Genomic DNA, 20,921 nt, shown 5'->3' with positions numbered 1-20,921 from the left:
CGAGAATGGAAACCGAAACTTAAGGGTAGAGCAGGCGAGAGGGAGGGAGTTAGTGGGCTGTCAGGGAAGAACGCGCTGCCACTAGAAACGGAACTCCTCTGAGAATATGTGTATCTTCGGTAAACAAGCTAGAAAGTAAACATATATTATATTATATGCAAGAGCCCGGTTTCGCACGATGCTTACAGTAAAATACGGCCCTGTTCATTGGGAGCAGAGGAAAATGAAAAACAAGTCAGGTCCCGGGCCGGCCAGCCAATCACAGCGCGGCCCGGGGAATGACGTCACGGGGGTGTCCCGGGCCGGCAGCCAATGACAGCGCGGCCCGGGACAAAGGGGCGGGACTTAAAAAAAAGTCCCAGAAACGCCCCCGAATCGCGTTTTCACCAGAAAGCGTGATTGACAGCCTCTGTCTCCCAATGGCTAGCCTCCATTTATGGAGCTAGCCAATGAGAGACAGAGGCGGAACCAAAGTCGATATGTAGGATCATGAGGTTTCGCCGTGGGCGGAGCAACTGCTACGCAGTTGCAACGCCCAGGGCGAAACCTAAAAAAAAAAAAAAAAAACCACACACGGACGCCCCTTCGCTCTATAACTCAAACTATATTTTTTTTAACAACTTAAAACTGGAGCATTCTCTTGGATGGGACACAGTCTGTGCCAGTGGTATAGTTAGTCATTTAGAAGGTTCCTGCCTAATTGACAGCCTGACAAGTTAGAGGCAAGAAACACAGCCCCTCCCCCACCAAAGGAACAGATTAGTTTACTTCTCAGTTGGGAGAAAACCTGGTCTGTCGGGAGAGGCAAGCATGGCATAGAACCATGCAAGGCGCTCAGGAGAATGCCCGAGCTACGTACCTAGGTGTCAAATTTTGGTATTTACGATTTTCACTCACTATGCTACCTCCGCATTATGGATCGCAATGGACTTGAATAGGGTTTGGAACAAGAAACTACCGTAAATTTCAGCATATATATAACAAAATATAAATCAGTCGGAAACTTTATCTAGTTTGTTGTCCGCTCCCTTTTTCTGCCCAAGAAAATTATTCTATTCAATCTTAACTGTATTTTATAAGAACAGGAGCAGTTATTTGAGAGCCGATTCATGTGAAAACTCCTGGCCGGCCTGATGCGTGCGTAGACTTGTGCCTACAGACGCTTACTTCCCCCTATTTACAAAGTTTCCCACTGTTTTTCATCGAAATGCAAGCTTTCAGATTTCCATGCATACGCTCCCCCTCCCTGAACCCTACTCCTTCAGATAGTCTGCCGTCGTAGGATTAGGGAAAGGCCATTTAACACATATCATTTACCCTTTTTTTCATCTAAACAACAATTCTGTACACCCGATAAAAGCAATGGCATAGCCAATAGGTCTCGCCTTTGGGACCTTATAAGTATTTAGTTATGCAGCACAATATTCCTGGGGCAACAACATCAACTGTTGCATGGCTAAACACTATACGGTACCAAAGGCGAGACCTATTGGCTATGCCAATGCTTGTTCCATATCCTGTGGGAGTGCCAAAGAATACTGGGAAGCTATAATAACCTGTATGACAAGAGTTGTAGGAGTGAGACTAACTTATCTCCGAAGTGGTGGATTTTAAATGTATGGGGAGAATCTGATCCGGGACAAGCTGATCGGACCTGGGTCACTCTGGAACTGAGGATAATGAAACAAAATATAGTCCGTAAATGGGGATCGGTGAAATACCAACCCGAAGAAAATGGACGGGAGATATGGAGTGGTGTATGGTAGCCGGGAATGCAGTTTATATTAGATGGGGTTGTCCGAAGAAATGGGTGGAAATTTGGGATAGTTGGAATATGTACAGAGGGTACCCCTGCACGCCCCCCTTGGAGAAGACAACCTGGCCTGTACTCTCCAATAGGGAAGAGAACCAGAGAAAAGAAAAGAAAAGAAATATAACCTATCACAAGGTATATGTAAAAGATTAAAAGCGATCATACTATGTAACAAAGTAATGATGAATAATGGATAAATGATACTGTCATGCTACTGTTCTGCTTGATTTCAACAATAAAAAGATGGTTTAAAAAAAGTATTATGTTTTAATAAATCAATAGGGACGCCATCTGGCCCAGGGGCCTTCCCCCCATGTATTCTGGATAATTGACTCTTCCACCTCGGTTAGGGTTAACTTAATATCTATCAACATCCTACTACTAATTTCAAAATCATCCTCCGATAGTGGGGGGATGCATAGTAAGAGAAGGTGCTTCCCATGCCTCACTAGTAATGCGACAGGAAATTTAAGACACTGGCTGATTCTTACGTCTCAGTTCTGAGACACTCGCCCAGAAATGCCTACTGTCTTTTGGGAGGCCTGCCTGCACTAATGCATTCCAATGAGAAGATAACACATCCTGCAACCGCTTATAGGTGATAATCTTATATTGTTTCCTGTAGGGTGGTAATTAATAATTGGTCTCTAGGTTTCTTCCGGAGGGCTACCCTCCGGTTCCGATTAGCCATCATACAGGTGTGGTTAAACCACTGTTGTAATGTATACGTTAGTCGTACAGGTTTGAGAAATGCTCTTTTGATACTTAAATATAAACCATTAAAAGAACAAGAATCTGGTGCTCGGGTCCTCCTCAAACAAGCATGTCTCCACCAATCCCCCTTTTCTCCATAAATAATTATTCAAATATTCGGGCAGGATTACGCATTCTCCATATCAACCTTAAGATGTCCGAAGTGGGTTGGAGATCACTTAGCCCTTCTCTCTTCAAAATGCTTTATCTTGGGCTATACTGATGGGGCAGTTTCAAAGAGATTGTGCTCACCAAACGTAGACGGGACAACAGTACTGTACTGAAGCACTTCCTCCAAGCTTTTTGTAACACAAATGTAATCTATCGCTGAGGAAGCACCTCTACCTCTATATGTGGGTGGATCAATAGTATCCCAACCTGCAATCTCCATTACATCTACAAAATCAAGTGGCAATAAGGACACCAACCACAGACTTCTAGGGTATGGTAAAGCTATAGAGCAAGTTGTGGCAACAGGACAGCAAGAAAGATGAACGTTGAAATCACCAGCTGAGCATAAATACATTACATGTCCATTACTGGCAACTTTGTCTGCCAGCTCTGTAAGATAACTAAATAACTCTAAAACCTTAGGATTCGGTATGTTGAAAAAATAATTATTATAAAAATGATTCACATAAAGACTAAAATGATTCCTCTATAATACCACTTGAAAACAGGTACTAGGCGTCTCCAAAAGCTTAACATGACCTCCTATAGCTTTATTGAACGAGACTACAAGCCCACCTGATGCTCGGCCACAAGGGGACTTGGTTGCCAGGGTACTATAACATTGGAACCCATTGATAATCCCATGCCTCCTGAAACATAATATTATAATTTTTTATATTATAGAGATACTTTGACGGCGGACAGCTGTTTCTGCACCTCACATCAGTTTCAATTGTATCAGGTCCCTTGGGCAACAAGCCCTTGCACCAGCTGTCAGGTGATACCTCCAAGTCAGATCCTAAGCAAAATATAGGGGTTGGGCGTGCGTAAGGTGATGAAGTCCAAGAGGCCAGTATTTAGTTTTTCAAATGAATCTTTATTTTCAATCAGTTAGTTCTCACAGAATACGTGATTTTACGGTCAGCCAAAGCGTTTCGTTCTCATGATGAGAACTTTGTCAGGACTCAGTAGGCGAGTATCTTTTCTTTGAAGCTAACTGATTGCAATAAAGATTCATTTGAAAAACTAAATACTAGCCTCTTGAACTTCATCACCTGACGCACGCCCAACCCCTCTATTTTTAGGTCTCGCCTACGCAGCACGCATGCGCTGCTTAGGAAAAGACCTTTAAAAATCGATTCAGCTTTGCAGGCAAAAACGTGCATGCATTGCATTGCTTTGAATGGCAACGCGTGCACATTTGGAGATTCCCTCGCGGGAGTGAGCTTTCAAACCATCTGTTTGTCATTAACAAATGGTTCCTGCTCGCTCTCTCAAGGCAAACAGGCGCAGGCCCCCTCCTCTCTCCCCTCCCCCTGCTGCCTCTAGTGAAACTTTATTTTCTTTCTTTGAGCGTGAGGCAAGCACGCTTGTTTACTGAGTTTCTGTAACCGACCTGCTATGTTGTAAGCGCGGATTCCCTTCCATGTCTGCTAGAATGAGTAAAATCTTCATTTCCTGCAAGTTTTTTTTTGCTTCCTTTCGGTTCTGTGAAGATCTTCCTTCTAATCGCCCTCTGCAGTGTTGCACAGACCGCCGCCAAAATCTGGCAGACGAATGCGACAATCTGAGCATGAAAAATGCCCTTGTGCTGTCACAAAGTGGACCATCCGGACCTCTGCTGACCTCCCCTGAATGTGAAATGAAAGCAATGAAATGAAAGCAAATTTATAACGCGCTGACTCAGCCCATCGGGCATCAAGGCGCCTAACCAGAAAATTATATATTTTTCATGTACAGAGAAATGGATTACTGGTAGGCTTTCTTGAAACACCATGTTTTTAGGGCCTTTTTAAAAAGGGGCAGAGAGGTTAGGGACTTAAGTTCCAGTGGAAGTGCATTCCAAAGGCGCGGGGCTACTGTGGAGAATGCTCTTCCACCCCATCTGGACTTCTTAGTCCGAGGGATCACCAACAGATTGTGTTGTGATGAACGTAGACATATGCTAGGGGTATAGCCAAGGAGAAGAGATCCCAGCCCGTCAGATGTTCCTGCTTTCAAAGCCCTGTGCACAAGACAGATAATCTTGAAAGAGATACGATGTTCTATGGGAAGCCAGTGAAGGCTCTTTCTGGCTAGTGTCGCAGAGGAGGAGCGGGGAATGTCTAGTACAAATCTTGCGGCCGCGTTCTGTGTGCATCTATTTGTAATGTGCTCTCTTTTCTCTGCGTCTCTCGAGAAAAGCATCTTGTTGCTGTTTAAATGGCTCGACACAGAGGATGAAATGAGAAGAACATTAGCCCTAAAAGGGATCACTTGTACTTGGCCAAGGATGTTTCGGAATGCTGATTGCGACTTTGCAAAGGTTACACGTCCTCCGCCGCAGACATCTGCTCTTCTGTGCCATGCTGGGCTTTATTGGCAATGGGAGCGTGTAGAGCATCCCGCCGGGGTATAAAGCGCAGGCTAATGGCTCCTACATTTAGGCTTTTGTGTCCGCATGAAGTCAAAGAGGCAGCTTCTGCGCTTCCTAATATGGTGGATATTCCACTTTAGTAGGCACCATAAGTGTGGACCTTCATATGGCTTTTCTACCAGTACGTTTATTGACACCCCTCTACTAATGCGCCATGCTTCCAGTACATTCAGGAAAACTAATTCTCTATGCAAGCATTTCACGTGAAGAGAGGACATTGGAAACGTCTGTGTGTTGCAGGGTTAAGAGTGTACGTGAGCAGGGTGCTGAAACCAGCAGCGGCATTCACACAGACTCAGTCACTCCACAGGCCAGTCTGCAGTGCTGCTGGCACAACAGGTCTTTCGACCTGCATGCATGAAAATAAATTAAATACCAATCAATCAAACAATTTATATAGCGCGCTACTCACCCGGAAGGGTCTCAAGGGGCTGGGAGGGAGGGGTCCGTTACTGCTCGAAAAGCCAGGTCTTGAGTAGCTTCCTGAAGGAGAGATGGTCGTGGGTCAGCCGTAGGTGGATGGGGAAGGAGTTCCATGTCTTGGCGGCCAGGTAGGAGAAGGATCTTCCTCCGGCGGTGGCTCTGCGAATGCGTGGTACTGTGGCGAGGGAGAGGCTGGTCGATCGCAGCTGGCGGGTGGGCGTGTAGAAAGTGAGGCGGTTGTTGAGGTACTTGGGCCCAGGTCGTGGAGTGCCTTGTGTGCGTGGGTGAGGAGTCTGAACGTGATCCTCTTGCTGATGGGGAGCCAGTGCAGGTCTCAGGTGGGCAGTGATGTGGCTGCGGCGGGGGATGTCCAGGATGAGTCGTGCGGAGGCGTTCTGTATGCGCTGGAGTCTTTTCTGTAGTTTTGCAGAGGTTCCTGCGTAGAGGGTGTTCCCGTAGTCCAGTCGGCTGGTGACCAGTGCCTGGGTGACCGTCTTCCTGGTTTCGGTGGGGATCCATCGGAAGATCTTACGGAGCATGCGCAAGGTGTTGAAGCAGAATGACGAGACGGCGTTGACTTGTCTGGTCATCGTGAGGGAGGAGTACAGGACGAAACCCAGGTTTCGTGCGTGGTCCGTTGGTTTGGGGGTGGTGCCCAGGGCAGGGGGCCACCAGGAGTTGTCCCAGGCGGAGGGGGATGATCCCAGGATGAGGACTTCCGTCTTGTCTGAGTTCAGTTTCAGGCGGCTGTTCTTCATCCACTCGGCGACGTCTTTCATTCCTTCGTGTAGGCTGGCTCTGGCGGTGGCGGGGTCGTTGGTGAGGGAGAGGATCAGCTGGGCGTCGTCGGCGTAGGAGATGTTAAGGTTGTGTTGGCGTGCGATGGCTGCGAGCGGGCTCATGTAGATGTTGAAGAGGGTGGGGCTGAGTGAGGATCCTTGTGGTACGCCGCAGGTGACTTCGGTGGCCTTGGATCTGAACAGGGGGAGGCGGACTCTCTGGGTTCATCCGGCGAGGAATGAGATGATCCACTCCAGTGCCTTCTCTTGGATTCCGATGTTGCGGAGGCGCTGAATTAGGGTGCGGTGGCAGACAGTGTTGAATGCTGCAGAGAGGTCCAGGAGGATGAGGGCAGCTGTTTCCCCGTTGTCGATCAGGGATCTGATGTCGTCGGTGGCTGCGATGAGGGCGGTATCAGTGCTGTGGTTGGCTCAGAAACCGGACTGTGAGGGGTCGAGGGATCCGCTTGTCTCGAGGAAGGCAGCGAGCTGTTTGTTGACGGTCTTCTCGATGACTTTGGCAGGAAAAGGGAGGAGCGAGATGGGGCGGAAGTTCTTGAGGTCGGCGGGGTCCGCTCTTGGTTTCTTCAGGAGGGCGCTGAGCTTGGCATGCTTCCAGCTCTCCGGGAAGGTGGCAGTGTTGAAGGAGATGTTGATGATGTCCTGGAGTTGGGGTGCGATGATGGAGTCGGCCTTGTTGAAGACGTGGTGGGGGCAGGGGTCGGTTCGGTATCCGGAGTGGATGGTGTTCATCGTGCGTGTGGTGTCTTCGGTGCTGACCGGGATCCAGGCGCAAACGGTGGTGGTGGGGGGCGTTGGTTCGGTGGTGGGGTGCGTGGTTGGTGCGCAGAAGCTGTTGTATATGTCGGCGATCTTGCGGTGGAAGAAGGAGGCGAGTGAGTCGCAGAGGCGACGGTCTTGCGATGGAATGATGTTGTTGTTTCCGGCGCTGGGGTTGGAGAGCTCTTTGACGATGCTGAAGAGTTCCTTGCTGTTGTGGGTGTTGTTGTCCAGTCGTTCTTTGAATGTTGTCCTTTTGGTGGTGTTGATCAGCTGGTGGGTTGCACGGGTGGCGTTCTTGAGGGTAGTCATGTTTTCTGTGGTTTGGTCGTGGCGCCAGGCTTTTTCCAGGGTGCAGCAGTTTTTCTTGGATGTTTTGAGTTTGTCTGTGAACCACGAGGCTTTCTTGCTGCCGGGTCTGCTGGGAGGGTTCTTCAGTGGTGCGAGGTCGTCGGCGCAGTTGGTGAGCCACTGAGTGAAGCTGCAGGCTGCTTCGTTGGGGTCCGTTGTGCTGGCGGGAGGGTTTTAGCTGAGGGAGGTGGTGAGCTGGTCGGCGGTGATCTTGCCCCAGCTCCTGCAGGGAGCTTGTTGCGCGTGGTGATGGGTCGTGGTTCTCCTGAAGCTGAAGTGTACGCAGCTGTGATCAGTCCAATGAAGTCCGGTGGAGTGGCTGAAGGAGATGTGCTTGCTGGAGGAGAAGATGGGGTCGAGCGTGTGGCCGGCGTAGTGGGTGGGGGTGTTCACCGGTTGCTTGAGTCCGAGGTTGGCGAGGTTGTCCAATATGGCGGCGGTGTTGCAGTCCTTGTTGTTCTCCAGGTGCAAGTTGAGGTCTCCTAGGAGGATGTAGTCGGAGGAGGCGAGGGCGAGCGGGCTGATGAAGTCTGCGATGGCTTTGCTGAATTGTGTGCGTGGTCCTGGGGGTCTGTAGATGAGGGTGCCTCTGAGGGTGGTCTAGGGGTCGGTGTGCATCTGGAAGTGGAGGTGCTCGGCGGCGGTGAAGGTGTCGTCGGAGTTGGTCGTGATGCGGATGGTGCTTCTGTGGATGATGGTGATGCCTCCTCCAGTCTGGTTGACGCGGTCCCTCCGGGTGATCTTGTATCCGTCCGGGATGGCTATGGCGATGTCGGGGGCTGAGGAGGCGTTCATCCAGGTTTACGTGAGGAAGGCGACGTCTGGTGATGTTGTGTTGAGGAGGTTCCAGAGTTCGACGGCGTGTCTCTGGACGGAGCGTGTGTTGAGCAGGATGCACTTGAGGTGGTTGTTGCTGGTGCCTGGCCTTTTGGGTGCGGTGCAGGTCCGGAGGCAGGTGAACTTGCAGGCTTGGCAGGTGAAGGGTCAGTGGGTGTGTTTCGGGGTGGCTCGGTAGCAGGCGGGAGTCCGGTCGGGTTTGAGTGCGTTGAGGGTGGCGGCGTAGGTCCGTCGTGTAGGCTGGCATCGTCGGGGGCCAGGGGTCCTGGCGCTGGGCGCGGGCTAGGCGAGGACGGGCGCAGACGGGCTTGCCTTCGGCGCACAATCGGCGTGCCCGCTGCACGTACGCACGTGCTCCATATGAGGCGAAGTGGGAGGGAGGAGCAGCTGGGAGGCGGCAGCGGGGCGGCCAATGGTGTAACAGAAGAAAAAGGGGGCGGGGCCGCGAGGTAGCAGCGGCGGGGAGCGAGGAGGGGGCACACCAGGGGTAACGGTATTCACGAAGGCACAATAACGACAATTGCAGAGTCAAGAAGGCACAAAAAGACAATTACAGAGTCAAAAAAGTACAAATGGAAAATGCACACAATGAGGGCAACAGCGGGGCAGAAAGAAAAAAACGAGCAGCAGCGGGGACACCAAGGCCAGGGACGAACCTGTGGCGCTGGGCAGAGACGCGCTGCAGCTGGCGAGTCATGCGGCGTGGGGGGGGGTCCTGGGACAGGTCACACTCACCTGCGCCGCGCGTGCTCCATATGAGGCCAAGTGGGAGGGAGGAGCAGCTGGGAGGCGGGAGCGGGGCGGCCAATGGGGTAACAGAAGAAAAAGGGGGCGGGACTGCGAGGGAGCAGCGGCAGGGAGGGGGCACACCAGGGGTAACGGTATTCACGAAGGAACAATAACAACATTTGCAGAGTCAAGAAGGCACAAAAAGACAATTACAGAGTCAAAAAAGTACAAATGGAAAATGCACACAATGAGGGCAACAGCGGGGCATAAAGAAAAAAACGAGCAGCAGCGGGGGCACCGAGGCCAGGGACAAACCTGTGGCGCTGGGCAGAGACGCGCTACAGCTGGCGAGCCGTGGGGGGGTGTCCAGGGACAGGCACCAAAGACATGGCTGTGCATTAGTTTGTACTCTCACTACAGAGGTGACCATGGACTGAATCAATGTCTATCATTACTGCTCCCCTACCAGCGGGTGGGGTGTCACGAGGGCGAAGTTTGCACAGATCCACGTACCCCAGAACAAGAACCACTGACTGCACAAAAAACCTGAGCCACGAGGCTTGATGTAGGAAATTAATAAACGGAAGTTACATTTCAATTTTTAACACGTTACAGACTGACACACATCATCGGAATACACAAGTGCCACACCTGCCATATTACACACTGGGTACAACAGTGTCTGACTCGGTTTACAAATATTTACCAACCACGGTGACAAAGCTAAAGAAGCAAGCATTGGCACAGCCAATAGGTCTCACCTTTGGGACCTTATAAGTGTTTAGTTATCTAGCACAATATCCTTGGTGCTACAACATTAACTATTGCATGCCTAAACACTTATAAGGTCCCAAAGGTAAGACCTATTGGCTATGCCAATGCTTGTTGATAAATAATAACCAGTCAGGCAAACAGAGCTTGGAGCGAAGCAAAGCCACATTCCAACTCACTACTCTTAACATAGTACCTGAAAAAGGTAATGGGGAGGCAGTAGAGTTATCAGCCAAAGGTATTGACATGTTGTGCAGGGACTGATTAGTGGAAATTGCCTCTTGCAGTCGTCCAACCTCTTAGATTGCCCAATGCTTCATACTGATTTCTACATGGGAGTAAGGGAATCTCCCAAAGAGGGACAACTGCACGGGGTGAAAAGGCTACAGGCTTATAAAAATAAGCAAGTGGAAGAGCTGCAAGTTGATGACTGCAAACACAACAGTGATGGACAGAATGTGGATCAATGTCACACATTCACCCCAGTCCAAAGATCTGGGCCCAAATCCATCGTTTTTCCACTCCACACCACCCTGGGTTAGACAATGGCGATATGCAAATCAGCGCTGACCCTGTGCCCCATGGGAACAGTCCAGTCCGAACTACAAAAGCCATGTCCTTCCCAGAACGGAAACAAGCATCCGAGGACCGGCCCGGTTTCGAGGTAACACCTCTTATCAGCCCGGCTAGCTTGATTCCAGTGGTGTGGAGTGCCTGGGACTCACGTCTGAGCATCCCCAGTACACTTAGAGCGGTAATTGCAAACACAACAGTGATGGACAGAATGTGGATCAATGTCACACATTCACCCCAGTCCAAAGATCTGGGCCCAAATCCATCGTTTTTCCACTCCACACCACCCTGGGTTAGACAATGGCGATATGCAAATCAGCGCTGACCCTGTGCCCCATGGGAACAGTCCAGTCCGAACTACAAAAGCCATGTCCTTCCCAGAACGGAAACAAGCATCCGAGGACCGGCCCGGTTTCGAGGTAACACCTCTTATCAGCCCGGCTAGCTTGATTCCAGTGGTGTGGAGTGCCTGGGACTCACGTCTGAGCATCCCCAGTACACTTAGAGCGGTAATTGCAAACACAACAGTGATGGACAGAATGTGGATCAATGTCACACATTCACCCCAGTCCAAAGATCTGGGCCCAAATCCATCGTTTTTCCACTCCACACCACCCTGGGTTAGACAATGGCGATATGCAAATCAGCGCTGACCCTGTGCCCCATGGGAACAGTCCAGTCCGAACTACAAAAGCCATGTCCTTCCCAGAACAGAAACAAGCATCCGAGGACCGGCCCGGTTTCGAGGTAACACCTCTCATCAGCCCGGCTAGCTTGATTCCAGTGGTGTGGAGTGCCTGGGACTCACGTCTGAGCATCCCCAGTACACTTAGAGCGGTAATTGCAAACACAACAGTGATGGACAGAATGTGGATCAATGTCACACATTCACCCCAGTCCAAAGATCTGGGCCCAAATCCATCGTTTTTCCACTCCACACCACCCTGGGTTAGACAATGGCGATATGCAAATCAGCGCTGACCCTGTGCCCCATGGGAACAGTCCAGTCCGAACTACAAAAGCCATGTCCTTCCCAGAACGGAAACAAGCATCCGAGGACCGGCCCGGTTTCGAGGTAACACCTCTCATCAGCCCGGCTAGCTTGATTCCAGTGGTGTGGAGTGCCTGGGACTCACGTCTGAGCATCCCCAGTACACTTAGAGCGGTAATTGCAAACACAACAGTGATGGGAAGGACATGGCTTTTGTAGTTTTGTCAGCTTCTGCCCTTACTTGGTGGTGGATGGTTTGTGTCAGAACAGTAAGACAAGAGGCACTCTCCTTGTTAGTAGCCTTACACTATTCAGAAAGTCCGGTAATAAGGCTATCTATATGGAATAAATGTGTTATTATAGGACTCAATTTCTTGCCCAGGATCATACAGATTAGAGCATTCAAATCAGGCACATTCAACATGTCCTGTACTTGTGCAGTTTCAATTGGTTGTTTTTGAGTGGACTGGGTTGGAGATTGAGGATTGGCCCAGGGAAGTAGCTGGCTCTGGTGGGAACATTGTAGGGAACCGAGGTGCTATTCCAGTAGAGGCCACTAGGTGGCGAGCGTGTGCGCGGCTCTATCGAAGCAGAGCAGACAGACACAGACGCTGAGCGAGCAGGAGCCGCGGTGGGAGCTGCAGTGAGAGGCTTCTCTGTGTTTTCTCGGGGGTATCTAGCCTCAGCCCAGGCCCAAGCCCCCCCGCACTTTGATTTTCAGCCCTCCTTCAGCTGCGCAGACGGGAGGCCGAGAAGCCAAGACCTTGGACCTTGCCCCTGCCCCTGCATAACGTCCGGACGCTCCGGCCAGCTCAGAGCCACCGAGGAGAGGTGTGGTCGGTGAGTTCAAGGGGCGAGGAGCCCACCGTTTGGTGTCCGGTAATTCGCAGGAGGCAGCCCAGTAAGTTGGCTATCGCGCTTCACCTGGCAGCTTGTTGCTTGCTACAGCTGGCTGCTTTGCTGTGTTCTAGAGCCAGGGCCAGTATTAGCAACGCCCTGCCGCCCCCATCCGGGAACCCCCCCCCTCTTGGACCTTTTTCGAATCTTTCTTGGCCGGCCTGCCTTCGAGAGGCTGAGAGGCAAGCAAGTGGAAGTGAAGGGCAGGGTAGGGTCAAAGCACGAGCGCGGTTACCGTTAGAGGCAGCCGCTAAGTAAGAGCCCGGGGGGGGCATCCCAGGCCAAGCTGACTAGGTCGGTTTTGGCTCAAGGCACCCCCTGAGTGCACCGCTCGTCCGAACCAACTGCCCCCCTCAGCGCCCCACCTCGGCCCTTTCTTGCCCTAACCAGCAGGCCATTCAGCTTTTTCTCCAGCTCCAATTCCAGCATATTACAGTGGAGGACAAACATGCATTCAGGTACCAAACGACAGGCTACAACAAACAAAGCCTGTTGAGTTTGTAATCAAGAATTCATCATGAGCAATCATTTACATCACAGACTTTTTAAGCAATTACTTAGGTGTAGTACACGAAATTTTATTCCAATTTTTAAAAAAAATATATATACCTGGTAATTTGTTTTACCAGAAAACCACAGGTAATGCCTCATTCAGGCAGACAATTTCTTCATTGAATCAAGCAGCCACAAAGGCTCAACACAATAGTTTCAGAATAGTCCTTGTGGATTCATATAATCATATGGAAAATTCTCACAACATTATACAATAAAAATTGCGCTCAAAAGTGAAAGAGAGGAGACAGTTTGAGAGGGATGGGTGTGATTGGGTGTTGGTGGGGACTGGGAAAAGGATGTTGTGACCATATAACAATCACAGTGATAAATGCAGCCTTTCCAGACTAATTTTGTTCATTAGTTCCGTTAAACAACTTTAACATAGGGTTCGTATGTGTCAGCAAGTTATTTCCCATGTTAAGTAATACAAAACAGTGCGGTCTACGTTTCGACCCCTAAGGAGCAAGGGTTGATTGAAGCCTCATACTGGGGTCTTCTTCAGGACGAAAATACATGGAGCGCCTACAAATGACATAATTTTGAACAAAAGGAGACTGTCAGGATTTTTTATATTGATTGCCGGATTGTACTACATTTATTTACACGGAAAAAAAGAATTGATTCCTTACTTATAAACAGGTCGGTCAGTGGCCTCGTGATAATGGACCTAATTCGGTTCCTCAGTCAGGGCCATTCATCTAGAAATAATTCAAAAAATGAAGGATGCCTATTTAGGAAATGGGTTAGAGAGTAACCCTATCATTTAACATGAAATGCATAGTGTAATCCCACCAGGGGACTTACTAGGGCATCCGGGGCTTTCCAAATTGGCACAGCGTTACTGCTTGGTTTCCGCTCCTCCAGATCGACGTATCTGAGAGTTCAAGAAAACCATCATGAGAAAACAAGGCCCGTGGGCATGGTCTGGAGTAATATATTCAGACGGGCCAGAGGAATATTGCTACAGTTCCCTGTATGAACAATGAAACGTCTGGGCCGGGCGTGTGTGGCTAATCATCCATTTAGGAGAGATTACGAGCCCCAATGGGAAATTATAAGGTTAATGGGGCGTCATGGTCAATGGGCATTGTCTAAATAAAAAGGAGTATTAGAATGTTTAAATTCCTACTCGTCTAGCATTTATACAAACCCCAATGGGAAATTGTAAAGTTAATGGGGCGTCATTGTCCGTGGGCATTGTCTTATTCGTCTGGCATTTATACATAGGGGGCTGTTCGAGTGAAGCGGGCGCGAGGTGCAGGCGCTGGATACCGGCCGGGGGCTCGTCCGTGTGGGCCAATCACCGGGCGCCACCTACACGCCCGCTTCACTCGCGGTCAGGCCGTGTGGATGAAAGCAGCCGCGCAGATCTAGAGGCAAGGGTAAGATATTGAGATGTTCTCCCGACGGGGCTGATGTTTCCCAATTCAACTTATGATTAGCAGTGTCCGAACAGCCCCCTATGTATAAATGCCAGACGAATAAGAATTTATACAGTCTAATACTCTTAATTTTATTTAGACAATGCCCACGGACAATGACGCCCCATTAACTTTACAATTTCCCATTGGGGTTTGTATAAATGCTAGACGAGTAGGAATTTAAACATTCTAATACTCCTTTTTATTTAGACAATGCCCATTGACCATGACGCCCCATTAACCTTATAATTTCCCATTGGGGCTCGTAATCTCTCCTAAATGGATGATTAGCCACACACGCCCGGCCCAGACGTTTCATTGTTCATACAGGGAACTGTAGCAATATTCCTCTGGCCCGTCTGAATATATTACTCCAGACCATGCCCACGGGCCTTGTTGTCTCATGATGGTTTTCTTGAACTCTCAGATACGTCGATCTGGAGGAGCGGAAACCAAGCAGTAACGCTGTGCCAATTTGGAAAGCCCCGGATGCCCTAGTAAGTCCCCTGGTGGGATTACACTATGCATTTCATGTTAAATGATAGGGTTACTCTCTAACCCATTTCCTAAATAGGCATCCTTCATTTTTTGAATTATTTCTAGATGAATGGCCCTGACTGAGGAACCGAATTAGGTCCATTATCACGAGGCCACTGACCGACCTGTTTATAAGTAAGGAATCAATTCTTCTTTTCCGTGTAAATAAATGTAGTACAATCCGGCAATCAATATAAAAAATCCTGACAGTCTCCTTTTGTTCAAAATTATGTCATTTGTAGGCGCTCCATGTATTTTCGTCCTGAAGAAGACCCCAGTATGAGGCTTCAATCAACCCTTGCTCCTTAGGGGTCGAAACGTAGACCGCACTGTTTTGTATTACTTAACATGGGAAATAACTTGCTGATACATACGAACCCTATGTTAAAGTTGTTTAACGGAACTAATGAACAAAATTAGTCTGGAAAGGCTGCATTTATCACTGTGATTGTTATATGGTCACAACATCCTTTTCCCAGTCCCCACCAACACCCAATCACACCCATCCCTCTCAAACTGTCTCCTCTCTTTCACTTTTGAGCGCAATTTTTATTGTATAATGTTGTGAGAATTTTCCATATGATTATATGAATCCACAAGGACTATTCTGAAACTATTGTGTTGAGCCTTTGTGGCTGCTTGATTCAATGAAGAAATTGTCTGCCTGAATGAGGCATTACCTGTGGTTTTCTGGTAAAACAAATTACCAGGTATATATATTTTTTTTAAAAATTGGAATAAAATTTCGTGTACTACACCTAAGTAATTGCTTAAAAAGTCTGTGATGTAAATGATTGCTCATGATGAATTCTTGATTACAAACTCAACAGACACTGACCTATATACACATACCTACCTTTACTGACCCAGGTCAGGTTGTCTTAGGGTTCACCCCATTGTGAACTTAATACAACAAACAAAGCATCACGCAGCAAAAAGACCAAGAAGTCAGACGCATCAAAACAAGCTCAAGCAACTTCGCCCCTAGTCGTTCTGCAGGAGGGGATGTGCGACGGAGAGGGGACAAGCAAGACAGTACGTCCGCCCTCACCCCCGGTCAGCCCCAGCCGGTTACAGGGAAACCAGCAAAAGATCAACAAATGTTTCTTTTTAAGAGACCCTGTATTGACAATGTTGGCAACAACGAGGGAATTCAGGAACCTACCAAGTCCCATCCAACCGGCCAAGAAGACAAACTCCAGCCACCCAGGAACCCCAAATTGTGGCAATTCATCAACGGCCTTAAACCAAACTTCACAACCTTTCATCCAATCTAAACCGGTTCCACTAATTGAGCAACCATTCAAGTCTCTCACAAAAAAAACAGATCTTGTACAGGCAATGATTCATAATTGTAGCTCTCCAAAAGCAAATCAAACAAGCCAGGGTAAAAAACCTGTTCTGCCCTCGCCCATTTCTCCTGGTCAGGACTCTTTAGAAATCTTATTAAATGATTTCAATAATAAATCGATAATGGGCGATAACAATCATGCTCTTGATCACAACAAGGCCAAAATCAATCACGGGGATGGACGTTTAAAAACACAACCAATCCAGAGGCCTACAAGGCAAGATGACCAGATTGACCACTCGACTGGATTTACTCTTCCTAATTTGGTCAATGCGACACTGGTCACGGCCCCAAGCCATCAGTCGCAAAAGCTAAATCTAGATCTAAATTTGGTCTACGACCAACTGGCCGAGGAACAAAATCTAAATCCAGTGGCGTCTACGCCCCAAAATGTGGTTGCCTCTAGCACGACTCATAGAATCTTAATCGACGACACCTCGGGAACTCGCAGCATCTACCAAAAAAAATCAATACAGTATCCTATATCAATTTCTTCGACAAGTTCGATCTCCCAACGGGAGGAGCAGATTAAGATCAGCTCCAGCGAAGCGCCTTCTGGGTCCTGGGGGAACACTCTGATTAGCACTTTGGACCAAGCTATAAAGGCTCTCAACTACCAATCCGATAAGATGGAGGTCCAAAAAGACTTGATAAACGTCATTGCAGACCATATTGCCCAAATCAGTTCTAAAACGGACACAATCATCACTCTCTTGACAAGCAAACAATCCTCGGATACTGCCCTGGCAAAACAGGCTCTAACTGACAAAGGCCTTACAAGCCCATTGTCCAGTTGCGACTGTGGGCGTATTATAGAGAAACTGGCCACACTCCCTGCAATACTCAAAGATATTCTGGGAGCAGTAAAAAAAAGGAAACAACCAGATGATAAATCTAGTTCCATCGGGAGAAAATTATAACACGGGCAAACCAAGTGCTCCAACCCTTCAATCTTCATTATGCGAGAGTCCAGACGGGAACGGGCATCCTTGCCCGCCACCCCACCGAAAGTCGCAGAATAAAGCTTCCTCGATCTCGATCGTCCATTCGCTCAAAGGTACGGCCGATCATGAACAGCCACCCCCGACAACCCTACAAAAAAACAAAGGAAAAGAGCAAGGAAAGCTAGGTCCAAATTAAAAGGTAAACAAGGGATCACCATCGACAACTTCTTTTCAAAAACTTCGATCAATCGGCCAAGAGCAAATCGATTAGAAAACACCTCCTCCAACACTGTCACTATTTTATCGGAAGGACAATCCCTCATCCAGGCAAAAACTTCAACGAAAACTTCCAAACTGTGGGCACAGTCCCGTGGCACAGGTCAACCCTCCTCAGAAGGACTGAGCAAGACTCAGAAAGCACTGACTGCTCGTACCGACATAAAATCACCCTCGCAACTCGCCTCGGAAACAAAATCATTGGTGAAAACCTTTACTCCGACTCCAAATGCTAATCAGACTCCCTTACAAGTAAATAGACCAATAGCTGGGAGTGATCCGCTCGAAAAAACATGTCCCTCGGAGCAACTAACAATCAACCTAAAAGGAGCCACAACATCATGTAGGACCCAACGAGGAATTGGCCAAATCCACACCCACTCAGTACACGATTTGACCCCGATCAAAATAACCAAAATCGGGAATGACAGGCAGTGTACCAAACAAAAAATAATGGCCCAACCGGGAATAATAATCCTATTCTAGACTTAATACGATTCCTCTTTTCATGCATATTTAGATCACCACAGCCTGTTGAAACTATCGACATTGATCCCAAAACGGTGGTTTCTCCGTGTAAATTGAATAATAACAAACTCCATCATTTAAGGTAACTAGCGCCAGATGCTGGGTTTGTACTGATTTATCGTGTTGATTATAGATAATACATAGGCTAAAGATGGAATTATTTATGTTTTCTTTAGTTGTACGGTGCGTAGTAGAACTCCTGAACCATAGATATTCGAGAGTATTGCCAGAGAAAGTACGCCAAACGGACAGCAATTGAAAAGCTTCCTCAACCGTAATTTTCAGGTATATTAATTAGAATTTCACTAACAATAAGATACCGATTGGGAGATACTCAGTCTATGCATATCAAAGTGAACAGTACAAACATGTTGTCCTGAGGCAAAATAGTTAAATAGTCTCTGGGAACCAGGGGAGTGACCATTAGAGTGTGTGTAATTTGGTGGCAGTAATGACACGTCTAAATGATTGTATTCAAAGGTATGATAATCAGTACACTAAAAGATTGTTATTTATTCTTAGATACGAAGTCAAAAGTCTTAAATGTCCTGATGAAGGTGCCGAGATAAAGTGACACCGAAACGCCGCGTCGACCTTTTGTTAAGACCTTTTTAATGAAATTTTGCTTTAATTGTAGATTTTTTATATGTGGTACTATCCGGAATGTTATTGTAAGAAAGTTTTAAATCATGTAGTAGATTGTAACCCAAATGGGAGGTCTATATGAATAAAATTTTTTCATATTTTTATAAATTTCTGCATCATCATTAATCATTGTTTTAGTCATAGTGTACTGCATACCCTTGAGAGTTTGATATTGATGTTTGGTGAGTTAGCAGTTAGAGGTCACACTTTTTTCAAAATTATTCCCCCTGAGTTTCTGCCACAGCGATCCTTGCCTGCTACCCCTCACAGGGACTCTCTTTTTCTGTTTGAATTTCCCCCTCCCTGTAATACAGAGCATTGGGGAACCTCCATTTATGTTGATGGCCAACCGGGAATAATGCAACACAAACCAGGAACCCGTGTCCCACAAAGGAACATCATCCCGATTTTAATAACCAAAAACGGGCAAAACCGCAATTGTATAGTGCAATCACATCCGGTTATTGAACCCAAAAACAACCATAAGCCACCATTAACCCTTTCTCCCGCAAGGGGTTCCAGCGACAAGGGTTCAACACAAGACGTGACCAAAAAATCAAAAAAGCATCCAGTGAGTAACCCCAATCACTCTATCACATGCTCTCAAGAATTATTGAAAAACTTGATACCAGATCTAGAACCAATGCTAACATTCACCCCCGAATATGAGTCAAAGGGCTTGCATGACATTCTAAACAGAGGAAACTTACTGAAATTATTTGGACTTGTTCCCGAGCTTAGAGGTATAACCTCTGAAGACCTTGTCTCAGTTGTGTTCGGCCAAAAAACAGATCATACAAACATCGAAGTTTCGGTTACAACCTGGGCAACCAAGGAGATAGCCGCAAGAATCTTTGAAAACAAAGGATCATTCGAACACTGGGGAATTATCATTACACAACATACACGCAAGAGATATCCCTTCCCGCTTGTAAAAAGTTTGCAGAATACAAGCAGTGAGGACAGAACTAACCATAAGCAAACCTCGTGTCTTCATGGTGCCCTCTCGGCTACACTAGCCCAAGAGAACTGTGGTAATGATATATTCCAAACGCAATCTTGTTCAGGCGGGTCCCAAACCCAGGACTGGTCATGGATCCCGTTAACCTTAAATCAAAAGTATACCTAAGAAAAATGAACTTTTAAATCAAAGTACACGCCCAAATCTTGTATTCAAGGACGGGTTCAAAATGCCTAAAATAGGCATCTGCAGTTGGAATATTCATGGATTTAGTAGTATGGATCAAGACAGTGATACTCAATTGTTTTTTAACAAACATGACATTCTACTACTACAAGAGACCTGGAATCTGGTATACCCCGCCATTCCTGGCTTCACCGAATATCACATCCTTGCCGAGAGAACATCCAAGTTTGGGCACCCCAGTGGTGGGTTATCCACTTACATCTCGCAGAAATACAATTGGGAGCCGGAAAAACAGGACGTGGGACTAAACTGGGTGCAGGTAACCAAAATCTCTATAAAACCCTGCCACCAATTGTTATTAATAAACATTTACATTCACCCTGATCGAATGAAAAAAAAAAAGAGAAACTTGCCGTGCTTGCTGAACTTATAAAAACACTCCAGAAATCAAATTCCCAAAGTTTGCTGATTCTATCAGGCGACTTTAATTTAAATCTAAATGAGGACGATTTACATACTCACATCCTTAGACAAAACACCCGGGCTGTGCCCAACTCATCAATCTCAAAACAACTGACTATGTTGGGATTAACTATCTTAAAGTCTGAAACAGTAGGCGGATTGACAACAGCTCCCACATACATGAGTGGCAAGGTTTTGTCAACTATCGACTTTACCTTAATCAGTAACAAACTGATCGACTTAATGGAGGGCTATGAAATAGTAATGCGATCTGAAAGTGACCACTTTCCTCAAATTATTTGGATCAACTTAGGGGTTCCGGAGTCTGCCCAACTAACTGCTCTCTCTGCTCATACAGAGAAATTCAATTTACGAAGACTGCGTTGGAGGGGTAGCGGAACCAAAGCCATCTACGAAACCGCAAGCGCCTTCTTTGTTCTACACGATAATGAACAAAAAGAAGATCCGGTTTCAACTTGGGAAAATCTGTTAGAGAACCTGTCCATTCAACACTCGGTACCCCTTGCCTCGCATCAAGTCCCACTAGTTTTACGGGAACCATGGTTTAATAATAAACTAAGACAGGAAAAGAGAAAATTAGCCCAGGTGCAACGGAAGGCAATAAGGAGTAACATCGAGCGCTCCTCACTAGCCTACTCCCTTGTTAGGAGTATGAGAAAAAAGTATTGTAAAATGGTATGGAAAGCCAAGAACAAACAGAAGGAAGAAATGTGGGCGAAATTGCTAGTAGCCAGTAAGAAGCGCAACACA

General features: G+C 47.4%; 1 protein-coding gene across 1 annotated transcript in view; it reads right to left on the bottom strand.

Annotated features, from left to right (window-relative positions):
• The window catches only part of CUL3 (cullin 3), a 580,651-nt gene that overhangs the window by 542,426 nt on the left and 17,304 nt on the right, over positions 1-20,921 (bottom strand). The window lies entirely within an intron of this gene.

Source organism: Lissotriton helveticus, chromosome 11 (assembly GCF_964261635.1).
Source record: "Lissotriton helveticus chromosome 11, aLisHel1.1, whole genome shotgun sequence".
NCBI classification, from domain to species: domain Eukaryota; kingdom Metazoa; phylum Chordata; class Amphibia; order Caudata; family Salamandridae; genus Lissotriton; species Lissotriton helveticus.
Note: the sequence above shows the minus strand (reverse complement) of the source record. Positions and strands in the feature narration are given on the sequence as shown.